Below are 24,730 nucleotides of genomic sequence, written 5' to 3'. Positions count from 1 at the left end.
CTGCCGCCCCAGAAGAAATGAGACCAAGATAGCCGCCAGGGACAAGAGGAACATGCCAGTGAAGCAGATGGGAAAGGAGCTTCAGGTTCATCCTCATCCTCGAGGGAAAACCTGAGGGCCCAGGAAGGGTCCCGCAAATTGAAGCGAGCCCTTCTGCAGGGCAAACCCGAACCCAATGCCACCCAGGAAGCCACCAGTCAGGAGCGGGCAAAGAGTCTCTGGAAGGAACTCCAGGAGACAGTGTGGTCTCCACAGCGTGAGGCAGCCAGGGAGATGCAAACAGGTCTGCTGTAGATGCTGGCGATGAGACCGCCTCTTCCCAGCCAGGGCCTGCTGGATAAGAGTGGCATTTCTGTGGGTGACTTTATCCCTCAGGATCTGAGGCATGCAGATTTATTGGCTGGCATCCTTCTTACAGTTTCTCCTCAGCACACACTCAAGAGAGGCCATCTGTCCCTCGAGAGGCTGTTGACCGAAAGAGGCTGAAGAGAGATGTGGAGCCCACCTACAGTGGGGCCAGCCTTGGGCCTGATGAGAGCTTGGCCCAGAGCCCCCACGTTCATCATTCACAATGATGCCTCAGAAACTCTCCCAGAGCCCCTTCACCCTCCAACAGATGTCACCCCGGAGCCAGCCGTGGAAGATGTGCAGGATGAACACAGCAACACCGGCCCCAGGTCCCTCAGCGGGGTCATCCTGTCAGCGCTGGGGCCTAAGAACTCCTGGACTCGCTGCACTCCTACTGCTTCTGGTCCCGGGGGAACAGGAGCACGGGTGCCGCCTGCAGGAGCAGGTGGAGAAGGACAGCGAGCTGAAGAGGGGCAGCTGCCGACAGCCAGGTGCACACGCTGCAGGAGGAGCTGGACGAGCTGAAGGGAGGGGCTCCCTAACTGAGCAGCCTGCTGCCCCCAGCCGAGGTCAGTCCTGGGGCTCAGGGCTCCCCCACTGCCTGCTCCTCATGAGGAGTTTCCTGCTCCACAGCAGACGGCCCCTGAGCACCTCTGTGTGCAGCATGCCTGCTGCTGTCTTGGGAGAAGGCTCTGCTGGTAGCCGCCCCTTGCACACAGGGAGCCCAGGCTGCAGAGCTCACCCCGCTCGCTCTAGGGTGCTCAAGAGGCACCGGTAGTTGTCAGGGTTTAGCAGGTGGGGAAGGAGGCATTGCAGGTCAGCTGGGAAAGCCAGACCTACTCAATGAATGGTGCCTGGATAGTTGGTTTTCCACTTGAACAGGAGAAAATCAGCTTCTGTTGCATCCCTCACACAAATGTAAATTCCAATGAGTTAGGATCTAAATGTGAAATAAAATCGACATAGTAAACTATTGGAAAAGTTATAGGAGACTCTTAACATTATGGGGAGGTGCTTTCCATACATGTTTTAATGAATATCCTTGAACTGAAGTCATTTTGAACATTTTAATAATTTCTTTAAAATTTGAAACATCTTTTTGAGTAGAATACATTCTCTTTTGTAAAAATTAAAACACTAGAGAAATACATAAGCTAAGAAGTGGTAAAAACTCCTATTTCTCACCTACCTCCCAACTTTTATTCCTTGTCGGTAGTAAAATTTGGTGTGTAATCTCCTCCACTGTTTCCTGTGCTTTACCTACATATTTCTCCACCTGTACAAATAGGTTGGATATATTTTTGGTGTGTTTCTTTGCTATGTTTCTGATTTTCCTGCTCTCTTACAGTTTAGTAGTTGTAAACATTGGTTTCTCGATATTCCTTACATATTGAGGGTACCATCTTTTCCCTGTTATACATCCATGGAAAACATTTTCCTACCACATTGCTCATTTAATCTGGATCAGTGCTTGTCTTCCCAGATGTCAGTAACACTTCAAGAGGGAAACGGGTCTATGTGACAGGCTATTCAGGATCTCCGGGACCCCTGGGGCAACAACCAGTAGGACAACCCAAAACAAGAAACAAAACCCATCCCGCATGTTTCCAGATGCATCCTATGGGAAGGACGGCTCCAGTTGAGGACCACTGATGTCCTGGTCAGAGTTATCCACTATGTTCTCCTATCACGTTAAAGCTGTTTCTGTAGTTTCTCGTACCTGATGGTACAATTTGGTGCCTTTGTCTGTTCCTCTTGGTGCCTTTGTCTGTTCTTCTTGGTCAGACTGCCCAAGGTTTCTCACTGTTACAGGTCTTTCCAGACAGCCAGCCCTTGACTCCATTGCTCAGGTCTATGTTGTTGTTCCTGTCTGGTGAATTCTCCCTTCATTCTGCTGTCATTGGTTTTATTGTGGTGTTGTTCTGGCTCTTGGAGGGAAGTGCTCAGCTTGCTGTACAGGTGATATTCCCTGATACCTGCAGTGGAGGCTGTGTCCCTTCTTCCGTCCCCTTGTCCCCACGTCATGGATTTGCCTCATGCTGCTCTCATTGCTGTTCATTTCTAAAGAGTTTCTCCTGTCTGTCTGGATTCCCTCTTTAACCTGAGAGATTTAGAAGGGTGTGGACAGATTTTCAAGTGACTATGTTGGGGGAGGGGAGCCAATATTTTGTGATTATTTTTTACTTTTATTGCTTTAAGTTCCAGTAATATAGTCACTTATAGATTTCTGCTTTTTGGACTCTTTAGAGATTTCATTGTGGCTTAGCACACAGTCCATTGTGGTGACTGTTTCATCGTGGTTTGAGGAGAATGTTCGCTCTCCACTAGATGCTTACGTTGTCCCTGGGGCTGAGGCTAGATCTAGCTTTTTTGTGTTTGTCAGCAGATCTGTTTCCTAACTTACTGTATCACTTGACCTGTGGCTTTTTAAGAGAGGTAAGGTAGGTTTCCCTGTGGAAAGGGAAGGCACCTCCCTTGGGGTGCCTGTGTCTTCTTGTTTGTCCAGTTTTGCTTTATGTTTCAAGACCATATTGTTAGGTGCATAAGTGTCCCTGACAGTTATCAACACAGAGAACCCCTTTTTGTCCCATTTAAAGTCTTATTTCTTTATCTCCTTATTTTCAACCATATTATATCCCTTTATTTTATAACAATATTTTAACTCAACTTGAGAACCTTCATGTTTTTATAGAGCAATTTGATCTATTTACAATTGTGATTATTGATAAATTGGAATGTGAGTCTACCATTTAATTTAATTTTTAATTTGTTAGGTTTTCTCATGATTTTTCTATTCCTTTAGTGGGTGTCTTTCAGCTTTTAGGAACAACCATTTCTGCCTCTCTTTCTGTAAATGCTTAGAGTTGATCAGTTCCTGTGTTTTACACTCCCAACTCATCACCTTCCGGTCCCCGGCTTGAGAATATCTGATCTTAGTTCTGTGTTCTTATTTTCCCCATCAAGCAACCAGGATTGGATGTAAGTATACGTTTTATTGGTTACTTTGTTCACAACTGTTTATTGTATCCAAATTTTTCCTCCTTTTGGAAAGATTTGATGTTATTTTGGAACTCATATGACAGTGAAATTTTGAGATGAATCGAGTCTGAGATACTCCTTAGGTGCTGATGCTGGGGACCTAGCACCTAAACTCTTAAAGTTGCATTGGTGTGTCAGCAGAGTCGGGATGAGGTCAGAGATGTTTAAAACCGTGGAATTGAATGAGGTTTCCTGGAGACACTGTAGCTGTAGAAGGGACCAGGGCCCAGCCTAGGAGCAGGCAGTGTTTGCAGAGGTGCAGCTGAAGAGGGTCCAGGAAAGGGGACTGAAATCGTGGAGCATGAAGTTGCAGGACCCATGAGGGGAAAGGGTATTGCAGAAAGGAGGGGTGCTCAGCTGGGTGGGATACAGCTCTGATCAGAATGGAGAAAAGATGGCTGGACTCGGCCATGTGGCATCACTGGTGACCTCAGTCTCCTTGAGAGGGTGGGAATGAAGCTGGGTCTAGAGTGAGTGTAGGGGGTCCATGGGAGGGCAGTATGTATAAGGCACTTTATTTAAGAGGTTTAGCCATGAAGGGGAGTTGGGAAAGTGGACAGTAGCCAAAAGAGAGCCTGGGTCCAAGGGAGAGTTTTGTTTGTAAGGTGGAGATGAGCTAGCAGGTGTCTGTGCTGCAGGTAGGACCAGATGGAGAGGAAGAGTGTGCTGGGCCCTGAGGAGGTGCCGGGCTGGGCTCCTGTTATGAGAGGTTTGGGGATTCAATTGTAGATGTAAAAGAAACTTTCCACTCCAAACAAATGGGTTGAAGGTATATTTTATTATAGAGAGGATGGTAAAGGTGATAGTCCGCAAACAGATCTGAATAGGTCAAATAATAAGAGGGAAAAAACACCAGCTCGACTGGAATGGGAAAACATCCACATCAGCTGAGATAGCGGCACATTTGAATAGGTCATATAATAAGAGGGAAAAACATCAGTTCTATCGGATAGGGAAACACCAGATCGACTGAAGGGAAATGACACAAATCAACCAGAAAGAGAAACGCCAGGTTAACTGAAAAGAGAACACATCAGATCAATTACTTCACAATAAATCAATTACTCACAACATCCACGTCCCACTGCCGGGAGAGTCCTGTCAATTGTTTCGGCTGGGCGGAAATCACACGTCCTGGGCAAGGCGTCCCTTCCACAGGTGGAACTCTCACCGGGTCTCAGTCTCCAGCAATTTATATAAGCAGTTACAGAGTTTACAGAGAAAGCATTCAGTGTTCCCATGCACAAATGGTTATCAGTGGCGTACATGCACTGAGCCCCACACTCTGGCTATCGTCTCAGCCCAGTAGTTGTGTACGTGCATTGTTTACCCTGCTTATCCTCCCAGCCCAGCTCAGATGGCTAGTCTGCCCCAGGCTGCAGTGCCCGAAGGGCCTTGAATTTTTTACACATTGCAACTATCTCCATGGGAGAAGGGCCGGTTCCCACCACGCAGAAAGCAGCTTTTATATTTCTTTTTGTGCTGGTGGCTGTAGGTCAATGGAGCAGCCAAACATGGCTGTACTCATGTCACGACAGCTCTGCTGCCTGGCGCCGTGCAGAGAGAAAGAGGACGAGCTGTGCTCGTGGAAAGGGCGCCCTGTGCCTCTGCTCCTGTATTCCTGGAGCGTGAGGTTGGCAGTGGCTGGGAGTGGAGGGACGATGCAGAAGGTGTTAGGTGAACGACAGGGGGAGGAGGGAGAGGGAGAGAGGACACCCTGGCTTGGTCTTCATGGCTCACACGGAGTTCCCCACTGGGATCTCCGATCACCAGCTCTTGACTCTCTTTGATGTTTTCATCAAAATGTCGGCTCTCTTGATGGTTCCCAAGGCTATTATGAATTTGTTCATCAATGAAGGAAACTTTGGGTCATGTTTAAGGGATTCTATGTCAAAGGGGCTCTACATGTGTTTATTCAGTCCATCATCTTTACCCAATCTCTTTGTTTTTGGACAGGTTCCATACAACAGAGCAGCCGGGCCAGTGGCCTGCAGGTTCCAGGGTTTGGGAGATTTGCCCTCCAGAAAGCCGGTGCTGATTGGCATTCTCACAGGACGTGGTGCTCTGTCCCAGAGCCCGCTCTAATTCTGGGTGTCATGACATTGTAAATCCTGGGGCAGTTCTGTCAGGGCCCATCGTTGGCATTTCTGTGATCAGTGAGGGCAAACATTTTTCTGTGATCATTATCTGTCACTTCCCTGACTGTGCTGTCACCTGCCTTGCTCACTGAGCTCTGAACCTTCCTGGTGGAACCAGGACGTTCACTCTTTATCCAGTGTGATTGCACGTTCCCTCAGTGTGCCCCTTGAGTACTTGCTTCAAAAATATCTGTTTTCTTTGCATTCTTTGATTCCTTGTACATATAATCTAGATTTAATCTGGAGCTTTAAAAATGTTTTATTGTGGAAAACCTTGAACATACACAAATTAAACAGAGAAGTGCGATAGCCCCCCATGTCTCTATTACCCAGCTTCAACATTTATTAATATTCTGATATTCCTGTTTCGTCCATATTTCTACCCACTCCCTACTTTCCATTGATTATTTTTTAATTAATAGATTTTTTTTAGGAAAGTTTTAGATGAACAGAGAAATTCAGCAGAGAGAGCAGAGCATTTCTCCCTCTTCCCCCACAGTTTCCCCTATGGTTAACATCTTGCGTGACCACCCGTGTTAGTGCGCTTCATTCCTTACAAGTGAGGAGCTGATGCTGCTATAGTGTTCGTAAGCAAGTCCGTAGTTTACATTAAGGTTCATTGTCTTGCTGTCATGTACTTGGATTTTGACAAATGCATAATCTCATGTATCCACCACGACAGTATCCTACGGAAGAGTTGGATTGCCCTAAAATCCCTGTGCTTTACCTCTTCGTCCCTTGCCCCCCAACTCCTGGCAACACTGATCTTTATACTGTTTCTATAGTTTTGCCTTTTCTGGAATGTCGTGTAATTGGAATATATGAAAACTATGGAACAGTGTATATAGCCTTTTCCAGTTGGCTTCCTTCACTTAGCAATATGTGTTTAAGTGTCCACTATGTCTTTTTGTGACTTGATAGCTCATTTCTTTTTTTTTTCTTTTTGTATATTGAGTCATAATATACATAGCAAAAAATGTTTCATCTTAACCATTTTTAAGTGTACACTTCAATGGCGTTCAATACATTTCCACAGTTGTACAGTCATCACCACCATTCATCCCCATAACTCTTATAAATCTGAAACTCTATACCTATCAAACAATAACCCTCCCTTCTCCCCTCCCCCCAGCCCTTGGCAGCCACCATTCTACTTACTGTCTCTATGATTTGACTACTCTCAGTTCATACAGTATTCGTCTTTTTGTGACTGGCTTATTTCAGTTAGCATAATGTCTCCAAGGTTAATCCATGTATAGCGTATTGGAGAATATGCTTAATTTTTAAGGCTGAATAATATTCCATTGTATGGATATACTACATTTTGTGTATCCACTCATGTGTCAATGGACACTTGGGTTGCTTCCACGTTTTAGCTGTTGTAAATAATACCGCTATGAACATGGATGTACAAATATCTCTTCAAGGCTCTGTTTTCAGATCTTTTGGGTGTATATGCAGAAGAGGAATTGCTGGATCACATGATAATTCTATGTTCAATTTTTTGGAGGAACATCAATACTGTTTTCCATAGCAGCTGCATCATTTTACATTCCTATCAACAGTGTACAAGGGTTCCCATTTCGCTGCATCTTGGCCAACACTTGCTGTTTTCTGTCTTTTCAATAACACTCATCTTACTGGGTGTGAGGTGGTGTCTCATTGTGGTTTTGATGTGCATTTCCCTAATGATTAGTGGTGTTGAGCATCTTTTCATGTGCTTATGTGCCATTTCTAAGTCCTGTTTCGCAAAGGAGTCTTCAAGTCCCTGCCCATTTTTGAATTGGCTTGTTTTTAGTTGCTTAATTTAGGACTTCTCTGTATATTCTGGATACCAGTCTCTTGTCAGAAATACGATTTGCGAATATTTTGTCCCATTCTGTGGGTGCCTCTTGATGTATCAACTTATAAAATTTTCGTGGAGTCCAATTTTTCCATTGTTTTTCTTTTGTTACCTGCGCCTTTGGTGTCATATCCAAGAAATCATTGCCAAGTCTGGTGTCATGAATATTTGATCTTATGTTTTCTTCTAAGAGTTTTCTTGTTTGAGGTCTTACATTTATGTCCTTGATCCATTTTGAGTTAATTTTTGTATATAGCGTTGGATGGGGTCCAGCTTCAAGCTTTTGCATGGGGATATCCAGTTTTCCCAGCACCATTTGTTGAAAAGAAACCTTTCTCCATTCCATGGTCTTGGCACCCTTGTCAAAAATTACTTGACCATATATGTGAGGGTTTGTTTCTGGGCTCGCTATTCTATGCCATTGGTCTCTATGTCTGTCTTTATGACAATACCATACTATTGATTACTGTGGCTTTGTAGTAAGTTTTGAAATCAGAAAGTGTGAGTCCTCCAGTTTTGTTCTTCTTTTGCAAGATTCTTTTGGCTATTCTGAGTCCCTTGAGATTCCATGTGAATTTTAGGACGGGTTTTTCTATTTCTGCAAAAAACATCCTTAGGATTTGACTAGGGAATACATTGAATCTATAGATTGTTTTGGGTAATACTGACTCTTTAACAATAGTAAGCCTTCCAATCCATGAACATGGGATGTGTGTCCATTTATGAATGTCTTCTTTAATTTCTTTCTGAAATGTTTTGTAGTTTTTATGGTGTAAGCCTTTCATCTCCTTGGTTAAGTTAATTCCTAAGCCTGTTATTCTTTCTGATACTATTATAAATGAATTGTTTTTGTAATTTCCTTTCCAGAGAACTCATGGTTCGTGTCTAGAAATGCTGCTGATTTTTGTGTGTTGATTTTGTATCCTGCTACTTTTCTGAATTCATTTGTTAGATCAAACGGCTTTTTTGTGGAGTCTTTTGGATTTTCTACATACGACATGATATCATCTTCAAACAGAGACCATTTTACTTATTTCTTTCCAATTTAGATGCCTTTTATTTATTTATTTTTATTGCCTCATGGGTCTGGCTTGAACTTTCAATACTGTGTTGAATAGAAGTGGTGAAAGTGGGCATCCTTGCCTTGTTCCTGGTCTTAGAGGAAAAGCTTTCAGTCTTCCATCATTGAGTATTATGTTTGCTGTGTGTTTTTCATATATGGATTTTTTTATGTTGAGGCACTCTCCTTCTATTCCTAGTTTGTTGAGTTTTTTATCATGAAAGGGCATTGAATTTTGTCAAATGGTTTTCTGCATCAATTGAGTTGGTCATTTTTTCCCCTTCATTTTCTTGATGTGGCTTATTACATTGATCAATTTTTGTATATCGAACTCCCCTTGTATACCAGGAATAAATTTCACTTGGTGGTAGAGTATAATTCTTTTAACATGCTGTTGAATACAGTTTGCTAGTATTTTGTTGAGGATTTTTGCATCCATGTTCATCAGGGATAATGGTCTGTAATTTTATTTTCTTTTAGTGTCCTTGTCTAGTGTTGGTATCAGGGTAATGCTGGCCTCGTAAAGTGAGCTTGGAAGTGTTCCCTCTTTTTCAATATTTGACAGAGTGTAAGAAGTCTTGTTTTTAATACTTATTTATATGTTTGGTAGAATTCACCAGTGCAGTCATCTGGTCCTGGGTTTTACTTTGTTGAGAGATTTTTTTTTTTAGATTTCTTTAAATATTGGTGACATATAACATAGGTAAGTTTTAGGTGTTCAAGATGATGATTTGTGAAAGGATTACCACAATACGGTGAGTTAACACCTCCATTCCCTCACATAATTAACTTGGTTTTTCTAGTGATCACTTTCAAGATCTACTCTCTTAACAACTTTCAAGTCTATAAGAATATAGTATTGTTAATTATGGTCACCATGCTGTACATTAGATCCCCAAAACTTGTTCATTTTACAGCTAGAAATTTGTGCAATTTGACTCACATCTCCCCATTTCCCCCAACCCCGCGACCCTGGGAAACCCATTTTTGTCTCTGTTCCTTTGAGTTGGGCTTTTTTAGATTTCACATATGAGTGAGAATATATAGTATTTGTCTTTCTCCGTCTGACTTATATCATTTAGCGCAATGCCTCAAGGTCCATCCATGTTGTCGCAAAATGCAGGATTTCATTCTCCTGCATGGCTGAATAATATTCCATTATATATTACATGTATACATATATCTCACATTTTCTTTATCTATTTATCCATTGATGGACACCTGGATTGTGTCCATGTTCTCTGTGAATAATGTTGAAATGAACATGGGGGTGCAGATATCTCTTCAGAATAGTGACTTCAATTCCTTTGGGTATACAGCCAGAAGTGGAATTGCTCATTTATATATATTTCTATTTTTATTTTTTTGAGAAAATTCCATATTTTTTCCATAGTGACTGTAGCAATTTACATTCATACCATCGGTGCACAGGGTTCTCTTTTCTACATAGCCTCGCCAACACTTGTTGTCTGTTGTCTCTTTGAGAATAACCATTCTAGCAGGTGTGAGGTGATATCTCATTGTAGTTTTGATTTCATTTCCCTGATGGTGAGTGATTACGAGCATCTTCTCAGGTACCTGTTGACCATTTTTATGTCTTCTTTGAAAAAGTATCTATTCAGGTCCTTTGACCATTTTCATATTGTTTTGTTGGTTTCTTTGCTGTTGAGTTGTAACAGTTTCTTATATACTGTGGATATTAGCCCCTTTAGTTTGCCAATTGTTTCATTTGCTATGCAGAAGCTTTTTAGATTGAAGTCATCACACTTGTTAAGTTTTGCATTTGTTGCTTGCACTTTTGATATTATATCCAAAAAAATCTTTGTCAAGACCAGTTTCATGGGGCTTTTTTCTCTATATTTTCTTCTAGTTGTTTTATATTTGGTGTCTTACATTTAAGTCTTTAATTCAATTTGAGATCATTTATAGAGTGGTGTAAAATAGGAGTCCAATTTCAGTTTTCTGCATGTGGTTATCCAGTTTTCCCAGCACCATTTGTTGCAGAAACTATCCATTCCCCATGGAGTCTTCTTAGCTGACTTGTCAACTGTTAGCAAACTGTATGTGTGTGGTTTTATTTCTGGATCCTTGATTCTGTTCCATTGGTCTAGGTGTCTCATTTTATACCTGTATCATACTGTTTTTATTACTATAGATTTGTAATAAAGTTTGAAATCAGAAATTGTGATGCCTTCAGCTTTTTCTTTCTCGGGGTTCCTTTGGTTATTGGAGGTCTTTTGTGGATCCACATGAATATTAGGATTATTTGTCCTATTTCTCTGAAAAATGCCATGGGAATTTTAATAGGAATTGCATTGAATCTTGAGATGGCATTGAGTAGCATGAACATTTTCAAAATATTAATTCTTCTGATCCATGATCATAAGATATCTTTTCATTTCTTTGTGTCTTTAAGTTCTTTCATCTGTGTCTTATAGTTGTCAGTTTCTAGATCTTTCACCTTCTTGGTTAAATTTATTCATGAGTATTTTACTGTTTTTGATGGTATTGTAACTAGGATTTTTTTCTTTATATCATTTTTAGATAGTTCATTGTTAGTGTAGAGAAAGGCAACCGATGTCTATATGTTGATTTTGTCTCCTGCAGCTTGAGTGAATTTGTTTATTAGTCCTAACAGTTTGGGGAGGAGTCTTTAGGTATTTCTCTACATAAAATCATATCTGCAAACAGAGACCACTTTGTTCCTTCATTTCCAATTTAGATGCTTTATATTTCTTTCTCTGGCCAAATGTCTCTGGGTGAGACTTACAGCAGTGTGTTGAAGAGTGGTGTTGAGACTGGGCACCCTTGTCTTGTTCTTTGTCTTAGCAAGAAAGCTTTCAACCTTTCACTGTTCAATATGATGTTAGCTGTGGGTTTGTTATGTAAACCTTTTATTATGTTCAGGTATGTTCCTTCTGTAACCCTTTCTTGAGAGTTTTTATCATGAGGTGGCGTTGAATTTTGTCAAACTGCTTTTTCTGCATTGAAAGATTATTTTAGGATTTTTATCTTTCATTCTATCAATGCGGTGTATCACATTCATTGATTTGCATCATGTTGAACTTGATCATGTTGTTTGATCCTTTTTTTTGAGTTTAGATAGTTTTGTTCTAATGTGTCTTGGAGAAGAAAGTTTTAGTTTGAAATTTTAGGGTGACCAATCGGCATCAGGACCTTGGATGTCTACATCTCTCCCCAGATTTGGGAAGGTGTCAGCTGCTACTTTTTTAAGTCAACTTTCTTTTCCTTTCTCCCTGTCTTCTCCTCTGGTACTTTAATAATGCTTATCTATTTCTTTTCAAGGTATCCCATAATTCATACTACCTTTCCCCAATCCTATCCGTTCCTTTTTTTCTTTTTGCTCCTTTGACTGGATGATTTCAAATGACACATCTTCTAGTGCACTAATTATTTCTTGTACATGGTTGAATCTGATTTAGAAGGTCTCTATTGAATTCTTCAGTTCAGTCATTGTGTTCTTCAACTCTAGGATTTCTGTTTGTTTTTCCTTAATGCTTTCTGTTTCTATGTTGAACTTCTCACTTGTTCATGCACTATTTCCTTATTTCATTTAGTAGTCTGTCTGTGTTTCCTTAGAGTTTTATGAATTTCTCAAAGAGCATTGTTCTGAAGTCTTTGTCACATAGTTCCTATATCTCCATTTCTTGGTCGGTCATTGGAGTTTTATTCTTTTTCTTTGGTGGTGTCATGGATCTTTGATTATTCATGATCCTTGTGGCCTTCCGTTGGTGTCTGCAAATTTGAGGAAGTAGACACCTCTTCCACTCATTACAGACTGGCTTTAGTAAACCAAAGCCTTCACATTCAGCCCATCTAGGGGTCCTGGGTGGGCCATCTGGTGGTGTCCAGGGGCAGGCTTGCTGCTGGAGCCCTTGAGCAACCTGGTACTGGGGTGAGTGGAAAGCTTGCGTCCACAGTATTGTGTCTGGCCCTGGGCAAAACTGGGACCCTGAGATCATGAGTAGCCCCACTGGAGCCTGTTTTGGCAGGTCCTCATTGAGATCCTGTGACCACAGTAGTCATCCAGGGCCATGAGAGTTGGCCAGTGCTGGGATGATCTGAGAGTCTTGGCTCACGGGAGCCTGCCAGGAGCCTGTGCCATGAAAGACAGTTTGTGCTGGTGTAGGCCAGAAGTCTAGATTCCTGGGAACCTGGGGCCACAGGAGCTACCTGAGATTGCAGGAGCCAGCAGGCGCTGGGTCAAGATGGAAGCCTGGGTTCATGGGAACCTGCCGGTGCCTGGTGCCATGGGAGCTGCCTGGGGCCGCCTGAGTCAGCAAGCACCTGGGTGGGCTGGGGGTTTGGTTCTGTAGAAGCCTGTCGGAAGCCTGGTTCCATGAGAGCTGTCTACGGCTGCTGGAACTGGCAGGTGGTGTGGTGAGCCATGGGCCTGTGTTCCTAGTAGCCCCCGGGGAGCATGGAGCCATGGAATCTACCTGGGGTTGTTGGAGCCAGTAAATGCTAGAGTGACCTGGGGTCCTGGGTTTGTGAGAGCCCAATGGGTGCCCTGTTATGGAAGCAGCCTGTGGCTGTGGGTGCTGCCTGTGGCTGCCTGGAGTAGGCAGAAACTTGGGGAAGCCAGGGTCTGAATTCATCAGAGTCCACCAGGAGCCTGGTGCCAATGACACCACTTGTGGTCACAGGAGCCACCTTGGGCTGCTGAAGATCGCAGCCCCTAGGCTGATATGGGGGCCTGGGTTTCCAGGAGCCTGATGGGAACCTGGTGTCAAGGATGCTGCTTGGGGCCGCCAGAGCTGGCATGCTCCAGGGTGAGCCAGGGGCCCGGATTTGCAGAAGCCTGCAGGGAGCCAGCTAGGTCCACAGGAGTCAGCCTGGGGCTGGGGCAGGCTGGCTCAGGGATTTGTGGTGAAGTCGAGCATTCACTTTACTCTCCTTTCGTTGGGAGGTTTTTGATTACTGATTCAGTCTGCTTGTTTGTTACTGGTCTGTTCAAGATTTCTGTTTCTTCATGATTCAGCCTTCATAGATTGTTTCTAGGAATTTATCTATTTTGTCTAGGTTACCCAATTTGTGAATGTACAGTAGTTCAGAATAGTCTCTTCTGGTCTTTTTCTTTCTGAAGCATCAGTTGTAATGCCTCCTCTTTCATTTCTGATTTACTTTATTTGAGTCATCTCTCTTTTTTTCCCTAGATATTGTATCTAAGGGTTTGTCAATTTTATTTTTGCAAAAAATCAACTCTTACTTTTATTGATATTTCATACTGTCTTTCATTTTTTCCCACTCTCCTCTTGGTGACTTCCATCCTTCTGCTAACTTTGGGTTTCATTTTTTCTTTTTCTAATGCTGTGTGTTGTAAATCAGGTTGTTTCTTTGACATCCTTCTTCTCTTATAATGTACAAGTTTATCACTACAAAGTTTCCTCTTAGTACTACTTTTGCTGCATCCTATAAGATTTGGTGTTTTTATTTTTTCTTTTTGTATGTCTTGAGCTATTTTCTAATTTCCCTTTTGATTTCTTCTTTGATCTAGTGGCTGTTTAAGAGTTTGTTGTTGAACTTCCATGTATTATGAATATCCCAGTTTTCCATCTGTTATTGACTTTTGGTTTCATGCCATTGTCTTTGGAAAAGATACTTGGTATGATTTCAGTCTTCTTAATTTACTTAAGACTTGTTTTGTGACCTAACACGTGATCTGTTCTGGAAAATAATGTGTGCCCTTGAGAAAAGACTGCATTTTGTTGCTGTTCAGTAAAATGTTCTGTGTATGTCTGATAAGTCCATTAATGTTTTCATGTCTGCTGTTTCCTAATTTTCTATCTGGATATTCTATCCATTGTTAAAAGTGGGGTACAGAAGTCCCCTACTATTTGCAAGTTATATAACTGAGAATGCTCTAATATTGAGACTATATAAAGATCTCTTAGAACTCAATTATAAAAAACAAAGAAGTTTGAAATGAAACTTCATTCAAAGAAGTTTGAAATGAAACCATTTTCATTGGTTACCCAATGAAAATGGGTAACTAGCTGCAATGGACATGTCTCCAGGAGAAACATAGATGACCAATAAGCACTAGATAGATGTTCAGTATCATAAATTATTAGGAAAATGTAAATTCAAAGCATAGTGTAATACTATTTCACACTCAAAATGAAGGCTATACTCAACATAATGGAAAGTAACAAGTGTTAGTAAAGATATGGAGAATGGGAAACCCACATACATTACTGGTGGGAAAGTAAAATGATGCAGCCACTGCAGAAAACAGTTTGCCATTTTTAAAAATCTTAAACCTAGAATTCCCATGGACCAGGAGAGTCACAAGGTAGGTATGTCCAAAAGACCATTGGAAACATATGTTCAAAGAAAAACTTTTCCATGGATATTCAAAGCAACATTATTCACAATGGTCCAAAAGTGGAACAAACCCAAATTTCTATCCAGTTATGACTGCATAAACCAAATGTGCTCTATTCATAATATAGGACATTATAGAGCCATAAAAAGGAATAAGCTACTGCTACATGCTCGGCCATGGATGAACCTTGAAACATGTGTGCTCACTGAAGTCGCCCACAAAGGCCACAGATAGCATGATGCCATTTGAATGAACTGTCCAGAATAGGCAAACCAATAGGGAGAGAAAACAGATGAGTTGTTTTCATGGGCTTGGGTTAGGAGAAAATAGTGTGAATGAGTATGGGTTTGTTTGGGGGTGTTGAAAATGTTCTGGAATTAGATAGTGGTGATAACCACACGACATAATCATTGTACTAAATGGCACTGAACTGTATACTTTAAATGCTTACAACAGTGTATTCTGTGTTAAGCAGATTCTCCATAAAATTTTTGAATTTTTTAAATTAATCAGGGTAATGATTAATTTTAATTTAGTTAATTTAAAGTTGGTTGGGATAGTTAATAAGGGTAATTAATAGAGTTATTAGGGGTAGGGCACATTGTAGCCAAGAGAGTAAATATCCGATGATGGCTATAGTAACAGATCCTATAATTGTACAAGCAACAGTCTAAAATCCAGTCTGTTTCCATTGTCCCCAACTTGGAGAGACCAGCCATGAAAATATGTCAGTGATCTCGTGGGCCTTGGGTATCTTTTAAAAGATTTAGGTAACATTACACAATATTTTAACCTCTTGGGCCATCTGGTGGAGGTAGGTTTGAACTTGTGAGTTGATGTACATTCAGCAAGTGGTTCTAAGAAAGGCAAAAACCCCTCCTTCGTTGGTTGGTATAGACAGTCTAGGGACAGGCCATTCTCTAAAACCATTTAGGCAAGAGACTCATGAGACTGTTCCACAAGGGCTAGGATAGGGTCTTATGGAGTTGTTGTCGATGTTGGGTTAAGGTTTTCGATACTTCTTGGTTGCCTCAGTTACCTGATTTTGTGTGGGTAGGGCCACCGCACCTGTGCCCAGTCCAGTCAGTCAGTCCTAGTAGAAATCAACACCCAGTCCTATAGGACTGACAGTGTCTCTATGGGTTGGTGGTAGCCAGTCAGGGCAGGAACCTCGGGGGACCCGCAACCTGAGGGAAGCAGGCTGAGATAGACACAATGATGCATTGCAGAATATAGCCTGGAGAAATCTGCTCAGAGGGCTGGGGAAGAGAGAGCCTCACTGGGTGAGAGCCTTGTGATATCAGCCTACAGTAAAACCCAAAAGTGGATGCTCCTGGTGTGAAATATTCATTAGGGCCCTTGGAAGTAAAACCAGTAATTTGCACCCATTCACTAGTTACCTATGCTATATGATTTCAGGGGGTATGGTTAAAGTGTTTGTTGGCCAAGAGCTGTTTGGGCCTGGGCACAAAATCACCAAGGTGGCCTCGAAGGCTACCCCAAAATGACCCCTCCAGGAGCAGTTGGGGCAGAAAGTGGGGGGAGCATTTTGAAGGAAGCCTGGGGCAAAGATGTTGTGCGATTGAGTTGGGTACAACTGAGTGTCTCCGCAGGGTAAGCCCTTCAGCTGGGGTACAATAGATGATTGGAGGCCAAATGACAGACCCTGTGACTCCTGATTCCCAGTGCACGGGCAGGCCTCTCAGCCCATTGGACATAAATGGTGGTGGTGTTGTGAAGCATCTTGATGGCAGTGTGGAAAGTATAGGGGACATGTGGTGGGAGACGTCATGATAGTGTCGGGAGGAGCTGTATGTGAGATTACGGTGTTGAAGGGAAAGGACTGGAAGCAGGTGCAGTGGGTGTGTGACCAACAATGGTCAGTGAAGGGACAGCCGGGGTGTAACTGGGGAAAGCAGGGACCAGCAGAAGTCATGTGTTTAAAACAAGACACCAGGCCCAAATGGAGCCTCTTAGGCTATGCCTCACATAAACAAGTCGAGACTTAATTAGACTTTTGGCCCTCCCAGGAATAGAATCTTAAAGCAGTCAATCAGGAATCACCTGATGCGCAGCAGGTAGCTCATCTTCCTGATAGAGCCCTGCCATCCTCTAAGGAAGGTAACCTTGCAGTAACCAACCCGCTTTTTTATCTAGTGTAACTTCCTTGTTCTTGCTCCCTTCTGCCTATAAAATCCTTCATTTTGTAGAACTCCTTGGAGTGCCTTTCTCTCTGCTAGACTGGATGCTGCCTGATTCATGAACTGTTGAATAAAGCCAATAAGATGTTTAAAATTTGCTCAATTTTATTTTGTTTTGTACCAGTTTGGTGGCAGCAGTGGGATCCAAAGGAGACACCTGATGGCTTCGAGGATGAGAAACACAGTCATTGGTACCCTCAAAACCTTTGAGTTCTCCATCTTTTTCACTGTTTCTGAGGGCTGTGGGTAAGTTCCTCTTGGATATGAGATCCACTCTGTTTGCCGTGAGCTCCTGATCTAACTGGCTTTCCAGTCCAGGGTGAGTGGGTCAGTCTAGACTGACAGGATGCTCTAAGAGAGCATCAGTCTTAGCATTTGGTTAGTCAGCAGTGCCAGGCAAAGGCTTAGCGGTTCAGCTTGAGCTGCCAGATGGTTCTGCCAGGAACCCGAGTCCCTGGCCCTTAATTAGTCCACAGTCCCCATTTGTTGGGGTCTGCTGGTTGAGTCTGCAGTCTCCATGTGTTAGGGTCTGCTGCTTCAGTCTGTGGTTCTTGCTAATGGAGAGGAGTGGAAGAAATGTGTGCTCCATGCACACCCAGTCTTTGAAAACTTCCCACGTGCATTTTACATGCATTTTACCCTCTGTTGACTGTAGATGCGTTCTAAGGAAATGGTGAAGGCACAGTGAGGAGGAACTGTGGGTTTCTGCAAGACTACCTCGAGGAGTGCCGCCCCCTCAACCTGAACAGCCACCTGGCACTAGTAGAAATGAAAGACATCCCATCACCGTGGATAGGAAGACTCCTTATTGTGCCGGTGTCAACATTATCCAAAGAGATCAACAAATGCAGTGTAGTCCTTATCAAAATTCCAAGGGCGTTTTGTGCTGAAATAGAAAAAAACCTAACCTAAGATTCTTATGGAGTCTCAAATAAGCCCAGATACCAAAAATAATCTTGAAAGGAGATACTAAGTTGGAGGACTGATTCTTCCTGATTGAAAACTTACTATAAATCTACAGTATCAAAACAGCATTGTCATGGCATAAAGACAGACATATTGACCAATGGAAACAGAATTGAGAGCCCAGAAATTAACCCTCACCCATGTGATCAAATGATGTTTGACAAGGGTGCCAAGATTATTCAATGGGGAAAAGTCTTTTCAACAAGTTGTGCTGGAAAAAGTGGATATCTACATGCAAAAGAATCAACTTGGACATTTACCTAACACTGTACGCAAAACTTGATTCCCAGTGAATCAAATACCTAAGTGTAAGAGCTAATGCTATAATACCCTTAGAAGAAAACATAAGGCAAAACTTGACAAGATAGGATTTGGTAATGATTTCATGGTTCTGACACCCAAGAGCAGCCAATAAAATAGGAAAATACATATGCTGGACTTCATGGATATTAAAAAGTTTTGTGCCTCAAAAGTCATTATCAACAGAGTAAAAGCACAGCCCACAGGATGGGCGACCATATTTGCAAACCATGTATCTGACAAAGGCTTAATATCCAGAATAGATAGAGAACTCCTAAATTCGACAACAAAAAACAAACAACTCAAATCAAAATTGAACAAAGTATATGAGTAGACATTTGCTCAAAGAAGATCTGCAAATAACCAATAAGCATATGAAAAGATGCTCATCATCAGTAATCATTAGGGAAATGCAAATCAGAAACACAGTGAGAGACCACCTCACATTCATTAGGATGGCATCTATCAAAAAAAAAAAAAAAAAGAAGAAGAAAAAGAATAGAATCACTGTTGGCCAAGATGTGGAGAAGTTGGAACCCTTGTGTACTGTGGTGGGAATATATAGTTGCTGTAGAAACCAGTATAACAATTCCTAAAAAAAAATAAAAATATAATTATATAAGACCCAGCAATTCCTCTTCTGGGTGTATACCCCACCAAGGAGTTGAAAGCATGTTCTCAAAGACACATTGCAACACCCATGTTCATGGCATCATTATTCATAATAGCTAAAACATGGAAGCCACCCAAGTATTGTAATCGAGGAAGGGCTCACAGCCCAATGCACCCCTTAGCCAAACGGGATACCCACTCTTGTAGAAGGGAAAAAAGCTTTATTAGGAGGTTGGCCAGCAAGGAGACAAAGGTTAAATCTTTCTCCCCAATGGGCTGTTGAAAAGGGCTTTTCAAGGGCAAAGGAGTGGGTGCAGTAAGTTTGGGAGCAGTCCTAGGTATTTTGTGTAAGCACAGATTTTCATGTTCTGTCACACATCCCACGTTCAAAAGGCAGTGTCCTTAACATGATTAGCTGGGGAGTTCTTGGTCCCCCAGTTCATCCTCCAGTCACTTATGCAGTTGCAGTTTGAGTCTTGCAAGCCATCTTGTTGTCTCATTGGCTCAAAGTAGTTGAAACTTGCTTAAGGAAGAGAAATGGAGTTTCTGAAAAGCAACTCACGGCCCAAGATTAGATCCTTAGTAAATATCATATGGGATATGGCTTAAGAAAGTAGTCTGCAAGGTACTGTTGAGAAAAATCTGGCTGGAGCCCCATTTTATTTTGGGCTTGGTTGTGGGCCTTGCTATGGTATCTGTCCAGGGATGTATGGATGAGCAAAATGTGCTATATACATACAATGGCATATTATTCATCCTTGAAAAATGAAGGAAAGTCTAAGATACGGCACACCATGGATGAACCTTCAAGATATTACTCTAAATGAAATAAGCTAGTCACAAAAATACAACCCTGTGTGATTTCCCTTCTATGAGGTTCCTGAAATCACCAGATTCAGAGAGACAGAAAGTAGAATGGTGTTTGCCAGTGGCTGGGAGGAGGGGGAATGGGGAGTAATTCATGAATGGGTATAGAGTTTCAGTTTTGCAAGATGAGAAGTGTGAAGATGGATCGTGGTGATGATTGCACAGCAATATTAATGTCTTCAATACACTTAAAACATACTTAATGTATCTATGGGGCCTGATGACTTGTCCTGGCTGAGCACATGCTTGTGCTGTTGCACATCTTACCCCTCACTGTACATTTGGGAAACTGGCCTAGAAAGAAGCAGATACCGTCCCAGACCACAGGAGGTCGTCAGAGTCCTGAAGACTAGAGAGAGCTCCAGCTTACTTGGCCGAGGCTCCACCCCTTCCCTCAGGTTTCCTTTGGTAATGAGAGGCGTTAAGATCCTAGAGGATTGCTGCCCACCCCTTTCCATATGGGGTCATTTTCCTCTCCTCATCATCACATGTGCACAGGCACACTCACTCACACTTGAATTCTCATATGGAGAACTCGGAGGTGCAGTCAAAAAAGAGCCAACACTGGGCAAGTGACAAGAGGCATGAGGGAGAGAGGTTGGAGGCAGCTCTCCCACGGGGCAGTAGCATCCATTCTCCTCGATTCGTGCGCAGGGGCCCAGAGATGGGAAGAGGAATCCCTAAGGTTCCTAGGTGTCTACCTATTCCAGATCCATCCCTGGCCCAGCCTGGGGATCACAGGACTGGGGTCCTGCAGTCCACCTCTGTGGGCACTCAGAACTGTCATGAGCCCATCCTCCCCTTGTGTAGGCATTGGGAACAGGAGAGAATACTTCAGTGAGGGTCCTCCTGTATAAAGTGGAGTGCATCCAGCGAGTGACTCCAAGTGTTCCATGCACTCACAACATGTCTGTTGGACTAGGTTCTCTGTTGATGACCTACTGTGCTCTGAAACCCTGAGAAAATGATTTCCAGCCCCTGGAGATCCTTTAGAACTGAGGATGCTAGGGGGCTTGGGTGGATGAGAACTGAGGATAAGGAAGAAGATGCCAGAGCACTGGACACCAAGTCTAGAGTCCAGGGAGAAGACTAATCCTTGTTGGACCCTTGCGGTCCTCATCTGGAGGTAAGGGGAACCATTGTCATGGCAGCAGTTAGGATGCGTTAGGAGTGAAGAGGACACCTGGTGGGGAACAGCAAGAGGGGGGCACGGTAGGCTCCCAAGACTCCTCCCACTCCCTCGAAGCTGACAGGTCCTGCTGCTTTACCCCTGGGATCCTGGAGAGCCTCTGCCTTGAGGACACCTGAAGAAAGGTTGCTTTCTGTTTGGAGTTCCTGCCTGGGCAACAGTGCTAGTGCTGGCCACGAGGGGGCGGGCAGCCTCTTGTGTCAGTGGTGGCCAGTGAGTTTTTGTTTTTATTTTTTTTCAGTTGTATTGAGATATACTTGATATACAACACTAAGTTAACATTGCTGTGTGGTATATTTGAAACTTGCTAAGAGATAGATCCTAAAACTTCTCATCATCAGGAAACAATCTTTTATTTCTGTTTGGTGATTGATGTTAACTAAACTTATTTTGGTAACCATTACATAATATATATATATCAAGTCATTCTGCTGTAAACCTGGAATTTACTCGGTGTCCACTGAACTTTTCTTGAGCTCCTGGAGCAGCGAAGAGTCAACCAGAGGTCTTTCTGGCTGTCCCCCTGCCTCAGAAACAACTTGTACCTCCTATTAATAGTGTTCATCTCCAAAATGAAAGTTGGTCAAAAGCAGGGGGCGAGGTGCAAGATCTACCCATGTACTCATTCAGCAGCTGTGCCCTGAGCGCTCATCCTGTGCCAGGTGCCCTGGTGGGCTGAAGTGAAGGATGAAAATGACCAAGTGGTCCCTGCCTGCTGGGAGCTCACAGTCTAGATGGGAAATGGACAAAAGCAAAGACATGAGAAAGAAAAGAGCAAATGCTGTAGAGAAACACATCAGGGGGCTGTGAGGGAGGGCTGGGCATCACTGGGTAGGAGGGTCTGAAAGACCTCACTAGGGTGACTATTTCTGGTACCAGAATGAAAAGAAGGAGCCTGCCCTGCACAAGTCTGGGAGCAGTGTGTCAGGGAAATGGCACCTGAGCTCACAGGCAGAAGTGAGTTTGGCCAGAGGAGGTTAGAAAGGTGGCCAGTGCAGCTGGAGGGAGGCTGGGAGGAGAGAACAGGAGCTGGGGTGGAAGGTAGGGCCAGGGCCTGGTAGGCTGTGTTCGTTACTTTTCCCTCTCTGACTTCATTGCCCCTAACCTTGCATTTCAAAACATCAAATGTTGACAATCTCACAATTTTTGTGGATCAGCAATCAGGCATGTTTTAGCTGGGTGCCTCTGTCTCAGTGAGTTGAACAGATTGGGGCTGTGGCCTCAACTGAGGCTCGACTGGGGGAGGACTGGCCCACAAGGTCACTCTCAGCCTTCAGGATTCATTTTGGATTGAGAGCCTGAGTTCCTTTCTGTCTGTTGGCCCAGGCACTCCCTTGCTTCTCTCCTCAATGTGCCTCACACATTGGGCAGCCCCAATACACCGGTATTTGATTCCTCACTTCCAGGGATTTGACAGAATGAGAGAGAGAGAGATGGCACATGAGAGAGGGAGCAAGAGGAAGTGAGAGACATTTTTAGTTAAAATTTAGACAAGACATCCCATCACTTTGGCTCTTATTATGTTCAGAAGCCAGTTACTAACCACTTTGTGGTTCCACGGGGATGTGTATAATATGGGTGGGGCTTACTGAGTACCACTGTGGAGGCTGCCCACCTCATAGACCAAGATGAGACACTTGGGTCTCATTCTCCATAAAACAGGAAACAATCGAATGGTTTTATGTCACACGATGGCAATATCTGAATTTCCATTAGTTGCAACCCCCTCATGGTGCTGACCTGAAAATGAGGCCAAGTTGGAAATGACTGTCCCAATATCACATTCTTGGAGCCCAGGCCTGTTTTGAGTGGTGTTCTGTACTACATCCCACCCCTCCTTGTTATTCTTCCATCTCTAAGTTTGTGCCTTAGGTACATGTGACACCAGCCCACAGGGGTAATAGATATTATCTCATATACACCGGGTGATGTCCCTAGGAAGTAGATTCTAGGCTGATCCCCATGGTGCAGGTTTAGAGACTGGGGAGGACCTGAGAGGCACAGGGACTATCCCAGGATGAAGAACTAGTAAGGAAAAGGAGGTCTGCATTCATCTCTGTCTCCTTAAAGCTAGGTCCCTAGTTAGGTTTCCAGGGAGCTGTGGGTAGGGCTGTGTAGGCTCATTGTGTACAGTTCAGGAGATGACGTGGGGTCATAGACCTCAACAGATCTTAGAACTCAGGTAACCACGCACCCACAGCACCCCATCCAGCTCACTTGATTGGAGACAGTCAACAGGCAAAGATGTTTTGTTGTTGTTTCCCAACTTTTGGAGGATCTGGGCTCAAAAAATCCCAGAAAGAGAATCTTTTTGGTAGTTGGCAATGTTGGCTCAGCCCTCATTCTTGACGCCTCTGGGTGTCTGGCAGGAGGCAGTGAAAGGTAACACGCGACAGCCCAGGAAAGGCTAGTGCAGGCCAGGACACAGCTGTGATCCCACCTGATCAGCCCCACACCCCTTGCCCCTCTTTGTGTGTGTGTGTGTGTCTGCATGTGTCTGTGAGGAGGGGAGAAGTCAGGACATAAGGGTCGGGTCATTCCTGAGCAGGAGCTGGTTGTTAGGTGTCGGAAACCTGGTGAGTCTGTCATGTTCATACCCCAGGCCATGCCTGGCAGCATGAGAAGGTGAGCTCCTCTAATCATGATACCGAGCATTAGAGGATTCATCTCCTTCCCTCCCTGACCACAGTTCTTTGCAGGGATGCCCCTCTGTGCGTGAACTGAGCAGCAGACTTTCTCTTGGGGGTCGGCCCCAGTGGCAGTGTGCATGCAGCCCCTGATTCCTTCTGGCCCAGCTCCCAGGCAGTCTTTGCAGAACTCCACTCAAGAGGTTGTCGAGTAGTTGCCCAGTGGTTTCAACTCCACCTACTCACTAGACAAGGGGCAGGTACATGAGGCCACCCACACTTTCCAGTGTTGCTCTGAGATGAGAGCAGGAGCAGAGGGTCTCCACACTCAGAAGCTTGAGATGACGGGGTTGGACTAGAACTAGGGCGGAACCAGACTGGGGCTGTCCCTTTTTCAAGCTAAAGCGGATGTACATGAATGTCACCTTGCCTGGTTAGGAGAGGAGCTGCCGTGACCCTCTTACCCTTGTCCAGTGTGAGCTTCTGGAGGCCACTGAGGCAGAGCCAGAGGGTAAGGGGGACTGCAGGCTGGGTATTCCTGGAAGGGAGGGGGATCTTTCCTGTGTTTAGAAGGACACATGGAAAGTCAGCTATGTGGGTGAACCTTTCTCTTTATCCCGCTCCAGCGTCAGCTGCAGAGCTCCAGCCAGCGGCAGAAGCAAAGCAGTGGGCAGTGGTGGAGGTAGAGCTGGCTCCAGCTCCGTTGACACCTCCTCCTCTAGCGCTGGAGTCAGCGTCCCCTCCATCAGCAGTGGTGGAGCTGGAGCAAGGGCCAACATGGGCTCCAGCAGGAGTGGGAGCTGCTGAGCTGGAGTCACCTGGACCATCATTTCTAGTGAGAAGTCCATCTCCACCTGTGGCTCTTAAGGAGGGTGAGAAGCTTAATCTCACGGCCTTCCCTCTTAAGCTGGTGATGGAGCTGTTGACCGTGATGGATCCGGTGAGCAGCTGGGCTTTCAGGGCGGGATGGGGCAGGCCTTCCCTCTGCCATCGTTGCCCCAGACCTGATCCAGACTGCTATGATCTGGGCCCAAATCCAGGCTCCACCCTTTACCAACCATAAGACCTGGGCAACTTTCTGAACACCCAAGCCTTTGCTGTCCACCTGCAGACCGTGGAGGTGGACATTAAGAGGACCTGCTGCACAGAGTGACTGTGCCAACTCCATGAGGTAGAAGAGATGGAAAGCTG

At 44.0% G+C, this 24,730-nt stretch overlaps 1 protein-coding gene and 1 long non-coding RNA gene across 3 annotated transcripts in view; both read left to right on the top strand.

Annotated features, from left to right (window-relative positions):
* LOC131423071 (ral guanine nucleotide dissociation stimulator-like) overlaps positions 1-24,730 on the top strand; it is a 132,684-nt gene that overhangs the window by 102,759 nt on the left and 5,195 nt on the right. The window lies entirely within an intron of this gene.
* LOC131423082 (uncharacterized) lies at positions 212-24,210 on the top strand. 2 transcript variants are annotated; one of them, XR_009224213.1, is made up of 3 exons: positions 212-917; positions 17,103-17,224; positions 24,166-24,210. It is a non-coding gene; the product is annotated as an uncharacterized LOC131423082 (long non-coding RNA). The 2 variants fall into 2 exon arrangements; XR_009224214.1 differs by lacking the exon at positions 212-917 and adding an exon at positions 16,825-16,855.

Source organism: Diceros bicornis, chromosome 27 (assembly GCF_020826845.1).
Source record: "Diceros bicornis minor isolate mBicDic1 chromosome 27, mDicBic1.mat.cur, whole genome shotgun sequence".
NCBI lineage: Eukaryota > Metazoa > Chordata > Mammalia > Perissodactyla > Rhinocerotidae > Diceros > Diceros bicornis.
The sequence above is the reverse complement of the archived record's forward strand: the minus strand, read 5'-3'. Positions and strand labels throughout refer to the sequence as shown.